Source organism: Pseudorasbora parva, chromosome 7 (assembly GCF_024679245.1).
Source record: "Pseudorasbora parva isolate DD20220531a chromosome 7, ASM2467924v1, whole genome shotgun sequence".
NCBI lineage: Eukaryota > Metazoa > Chordata > Actinopteri > Cypriniformes > Gobionidae > Pseudorasbora > Pseudorasbora parva.
In genome coordinates, this window is record NC_090178.1 from 25,080,439 (window position 1) to 25,087,009 (window position 6,571).

The following is a 6,571-nucleotide window of genomic DNA, read 5'->3' on the forward strand; positions in this document are numbered from 1 at the left end:
ATTCTTTGTAAAATAATAGGGCACAGATGAGTTTCCAAATAGTCCAGAAATGGGGTCTTTTGGGGTAATTTGTCGCTTTCTACAATATAAATATATAAATAAATATTTTTTTGGAGAGAGAGAGAGAGAGAGAGAGAGAGAGAGAGAGAGAGAGAGAGAGAGAGAGAGAGAGAGAGAGAGAGAGAGAGAGAGAGAGAGAGAGATTCACCCTGTTTTTTTTTTCTTCAGTGATTAAATCCAAGTTGTGCCATGAACTTTTCACTTCAAAAATTTGAGGCAGCAATTAAACAAGATTCCACTTTCAGAGGGTTGCCATTTTTACAGTGTAATCTGCACTCTTGCTTCAGGTCACCAAATCATGACATATCTTGTCAATGTCTCATCAGCACTGGAGTATAAACACACAGCTGCCACAACAGGTCGAAGTCCCACCAACTGGTGGCAGAGGGCAAAGCTGCTAGCCTATTTCCCACAAAAGTAGACCTAACAGCCCCTTCGTCTCCAGAAACAACACCTGTCAACAGGAAATACACGGCTGCCCACACCGGTCGAACAGACACCCCTTAAACTGACAACTTTGTATTTGTTAAAGGGAAGGTTCACCCATTTTTATTCTTTTTATACCACCTTTATTCATCCTTGTGTCGTATGATTTTCTTTATCGTTTGCAAAACTAAAGTTTTTGTCTCTACAATCAATGGTAATGTTGGTTTTGTAATCAACTTCCTTCCAAATATCTTCCTTTGTGAACTTAAATTAAAGGGAACTATCCCTTTAAGACATCCTTTCAGGCAAACCTTTAAGTGACCACACTGTCAATGTTGACATCTGCTTTTTATAATGATCCCAAACCACAACTGCCTATTCAGCGCATATGTCCACCGCACAGGATGCTGACCCTTTCTAATGCATGGTAGATCTAGGGAAAAAAAGGAATAAAAAGAAGGAAAAAAAGCAGTTCAAATGAGTTTCCAGGTGAAAGTGGCTCATCACTTTGCTATCTCACGGCAACAGTGTGCTCTCCATCATGTCATTATGCTCTGGCTCCGGTAATTACCACGTAAAATCCAACATTTCAGGCTCCCTAAACCAGATATAGCAGGATGACGCTCCATCAACGTGGACAGAGAATATTGTACTTGACAGGTACGGATAAATTAAATACTCATGTCACCTGGAAAGGCGATTTCCCCAGATTTAGTGACTATTACAGCACAAGCCATATGTCGCACCGGTGACATCATCGGCTGTCATCCCCATCCTGCGCGGTAGCCATGGAAATGATGCGGGGTCACGCTATTCCCGTACATGTGTCCGGTATCACATAATCTAAGGGACTTAATTCCCCAGCGGCCAAACCATCCAGTAGATATTAAAACAATGTCACCAGAGGGGAAAGTAGGCAGATCAAAGTCTTAACAAATAATTGAAAATAACAAACCGGCCGCATTTGAGGGGAAAGTTACTGCAGAGAGCTGTAACTAGGCCACAGAGAGCTACCTAGCTTTTCCCAATGGAAAAGGTCAAAGGTGAAAGGGAGAAGACAGTGACAAAGTGGGACACAGCTGTCCAGTTCTAACGGGAGAAGATGACGGACATGACAGCAAAGAGCACATCTCAGAGGACTCGAAAAAGACAGAAAGGGAGAAATTCGTCAAGGCCATTTCAGTCTCTACGACAGGGAAGGCTACGGATACAGAGATGGGGAGAGTGACACTAAACAAGTGCTTTTGTTCCTTTTGTGAAGAGAAAAGGTCAGGTCGTTCCTAAAGGACACCTATGAAGTGGTGTATTACAGCGTGAAAGTTTGAGAGAGAATGACAAATGCTGGAAAAACACTGGTCTGATATATATATATATATATATATTTGACCGAACAACCGAATGAGCACAGGCAGAGTGGTTACCATGCCAACACCAGAGTACACAGACAGTTTTCTTCTCTTTTTTTCCCCTGTTGGATGAAACCATTCTGTCTAAATGCTATACAGTCTGCATCAACACAGGAGGAGGAGCTCTCCATCTCGCCTTGATCTCGTTTTATTTTAAATTGCACTTCTCGCTAATAGACGTGTAGGCCCCTGCGCGTTTGATTCACGAGTGCACAGGGGGTGGGAGGGTGACAGGGGGGTGACCGCGTCCACGCATCTAAACAGGCCGTAAAATTCCCATCATCTCCACCAGGAGCGAAACACTCACACACACCCATAGATGCTAATCAATAGCTGAACGGCATCACTCGGTGGGCAGCGGGGCGAAAACAAACCCACCTTATTTACTGCTAATGTGAACTCAGCAATACTACACTTGAGCTATGCATCATCCGCCGGTCCGTTCAAAAACACACCGTGTTCTCAAAATCAGTGGGAGGCGTTGGTGACCCCTATGATTCAGTGGACATGCTAAACTCATGAAACGATCCATCAAATTGAGTCACGGCCCATAATCTTTCCTCCTTCCAGCCATTCGACTCCTCTTGTGCCTGCCGTCACATGCTTTCACACCGTTTGATGGTAATGAACAGAAAGGGTTCGCGGGACTGAGAGGAAGAGAAATTTGAGAGCGCAATGAGAGCGAGATAAAAGGGGTGAGAGTGGGATCAGGACAAAGCAAGGAGAGAAACAAGGAATAATAAGAGAACGGATGAAGATAAGGAGAAGAAATGACATGCAGTAGAGGGTGTGAGTGATGGGGACCAGAGGGAGAAAGAGAAGGAGAGACAGATGGACAAACAGAGACAAGTAAACAGAGAGAGAGAGGGGTGCCACAGTAACAGTCTGGTGTTACGTCAAACGCTTTGCTTTAGATCCCATACTAGAATGAACACACATTCACCGCATCTCTCTTTTCCAAACAAATAACTATAACCTTTAACGGAAAGACATGGAGGAAACATGCATGCACACTTAGTCTAAAAATATACAGGAGGCTTCAAAAACAGCAGGCGTAGGGTCTAAATAATCTTCACAGACAAATGCAATTCAATCGCGGTGATGTCCTCACTCTTGAACAAACACACTCAGAGAAGTATTCTTCATGTTCACTAATGGACTTCCTTACTGCCCACACGCTCAGACTCAGAGCTACATCAGCACTCTGTACCGGCCCTAATGTTCTAGCAGGGTTTGGTCAATGTCGCTCTGCCATTCCAACTTGGCTGGGTTAAACGATGAGACATGCCTTAAGTGTTTTAGAAGACAATTTTGAATGGACAGCATAACAAAAGAGAAGAGTTTTGGGAATCTGGCTCTGTGATGCTGGAGAATTCAATCAATGTCTGGCAATATAAAGAAGATGCTTTCAATTTGTGATGCAATCAATGAATGATTGATTATCATTGGCATCTTTGCCGGTATCACTTTTGTTGCCACAATAAGAGCAAAAGCTAGGCTCTTTTGTCTAAATACGGACAGCTTGACTTCTGATCCGCATGCTGAATAAAGTCTTAGTTTTTGTTATTTTTGGACCAAAATGTATTTTCAATGCTTCAAGAGATTCTAATGAACTAACTGATGTCACATATGGACTACTCTGAAGATGTTTTTATTCCTTTTCTGGACATGGACAGTATAGTGTGAATACACTTAGATATGCTCTCAGACTAAATATAAAATATCTTAAACTGTGTGTGAAGATGAACGGGGGTCTTACGGGTGTGGAACGACATTAGGGTGAGTCATTAATGACATCAATTTCATTTTTGGGTGAACTAACCCTTTAATGTTAATTATGCCACTGTTGGCTGCTGATGTTTAGTTGAACGGTTAATTCTACAGTTATTGTAAATTATAATGAATGTAACTTAACTACTAACCAGTTGATGTGAAGATTACTGATTTAATGGTTCATTGTAAATGTTGACATAATAAACTGTTCAACTTTATTGTATTTATGAGTGATTTGTGATAAATGTATTTGATGCAGAGAAAATGATTACATTTATTTGGTAACACTTTAAAAAAAGCAACATTTGCATAATAATAGTGAGTAATATAAATTAATTCAACTAAGTAATTCAAAATGTGAAATGGACAGACATTATAAAATCTACTTAATTACTTCATAACAGTAAATATTACAGATTTATAAAATGTACCTGATATTTTCACAACAGTTATGTTCCTTTTAACATTAAATTTACTTGATTACTTTTAATAAATACAACATGCTAAGTTAAATATAATTAAGTAACATTTACTTAATGTCTTCGCAAATGTTACATTTATAGTTAAGTACATTTTACTTGATACTGGCAAGTAAGTTGTACTTGATATCACAGCAGTAAATTTTACTAAGAAAAACTGAGTGCAAATTGTTACAAAGATTTTATCTTTTATTTTTATCAGTGAAGTTTTGAATGTTTATATCTTTTAAATGTGAATTTTGTCATTGTGTTGAAGCACAATAGCTTATACAGTCTATATTAAAAGACAAAAAAAAAAAAATCAATTTTGATTTCATGGGGACTTTAATGAATACAAAAGAATAGGCAAAAAGCCTATACATTGAAAATGACTATATGTACATAATCGTTATTATGATTTTCTTACATAATAATTTTAATTTATATAACACTTTCGATGATTTTTAAAGTGTTATATGAACAGGACAGGTGACTATACACAATATAGGCGTATAGCCAATCGGTTGTTTTAATTGTCATTAATGAATTAAGCACATCAAAATACATAATAAATAGCACATTTTATATCTGAAGTAGGTGACTTCTAAAAAAAATTAAGTAATGATTATCTACTCTCCCCCATATATGTAAAATCAGATCTATAACAAATAATTTTTTGTAACTTAAACCATGTTTGCCATCCTGCATATGATTTAGAAAATCAGATGTATGACAGCTGTAGTACTGCATTTTATTTTTTCAAATTAGCATATATTGCAAACATTGAGCATTGAGCCGACTGTTATTCTTCACGCTGACTTAATATTACAGATGTTCTGATTGAATGTACATTCCAATAAGATAGCTAAATGAGTTAAGTCAACAAATCTTGTTAGGTGTAAAATATCTATCAGGATTTTCAACCACCTACCAAAAGTAATAACAATGAAAATTACAATTGAATTCTATAATAAGGGACTCCACTGTAACCTCTGCCACAATTTGAAAACTGCCAGCTCTTCTATGGTGTGTGAGAACACTTACTCGGTTCTCTCAGCGCTGGAAACCTTTAAAGCGTTCTCATTACACACATACCACCTGCACCCCTGGAAAATTCCCTAAACTAAAGGCGAAGCGGTCAGGGTTAGCCTACTATAAACAGATTACTATCTAAATACCAGTACATCATCTCTACCCTCTACTATCACCTTTTCATTCCGCTCTCGCCATTTCAGTGCTCCTCTTTTTTTTTCTTCTCGCTTTCAACCTCTAATAAACATTGTCTTTTTTCATTTGCTTCTGCATTATGCCTACACCCATCATATTTCTTCATTTGCACACATATTCTCTGTTCTAATACCAGTTCTTTCATTGAGCCTCACTCAACTTATTTGTATCACCATCAAATGAGTAAAACTTTAATATAAGATTCAAGTCATTAACATCAGTTAATTCATTAAGGTTAATCAATAAACAATACTTTTATAGCATTTATTAATGTTAAAAGGATAGTTGATAAAAACTAAAAAATTAGCTAAAACAGCATGCCACTAACAAAGTAATGTGTCACGTCTGTCAAGTACATAACTGTTAAACATTTTTTATGTTTAAAAATGTAAACATAAATGTACAATAATCCTTTACTCACCCTCATGTTGTTCCAACTTGAATGACTAACAGTCTTCTGCATTTTAACTGTTTTTAAACAGACAAGAAGTCTAAAACAACACAATTGTGTGGAAAAATGAAAATATTTTGGGTGAACTATCCAAGTTGAACAAGTTTATAAATATAAATTAACATTAATGTAGGCTATAACAAAATATAGGGATATTCCTCACTACAGTTCATGATACCTATGCACTGAATAACGGTGTGATTTGTTACCATCAAATCTTTTTGAATGTTTCTGTGACACCCAAATTATGTCCTTTGAGGGAAGGTTAGGCATGGCCTACAAGTGGTCCAATATAAAATTGCTTATTTATGAAAGAAACTCCATATATTTGGCATAGACTGCGTATAGCAGCACATTAACCTCATTACGTAAGCCACAGATATGCACAGAATTCTAAATACAGTATAACACTTGTGCCGCCAGTTGGTGTGTAGGTGGAAGTTAGAAGGGAAAGCCCTCAGAGGTTGAGCTCTCTCACACAAACACTCTAACAGACACACATTTCACATTACATTAGTGCATGTGTCATTCTAGCTTAGGCAGGCCAGCAGAACAACTTTGTCTACTGACTCAGCTGGTGGAAGGACCGTGTGTGTTTTCATGGGAGGGTCAAATCTGTGTGACGAGCTGCAATGAGCGAGCAGTCTTAAATGTTTCGTTTCAGGGCTCAAAACAGTCAGCTGTTGCGATACACCACGGACACCACAAGCACTTAAGAGTAACACCACCCATATAAGCAGTAACTAGGCCTACTACTAACGTTTAGTGAC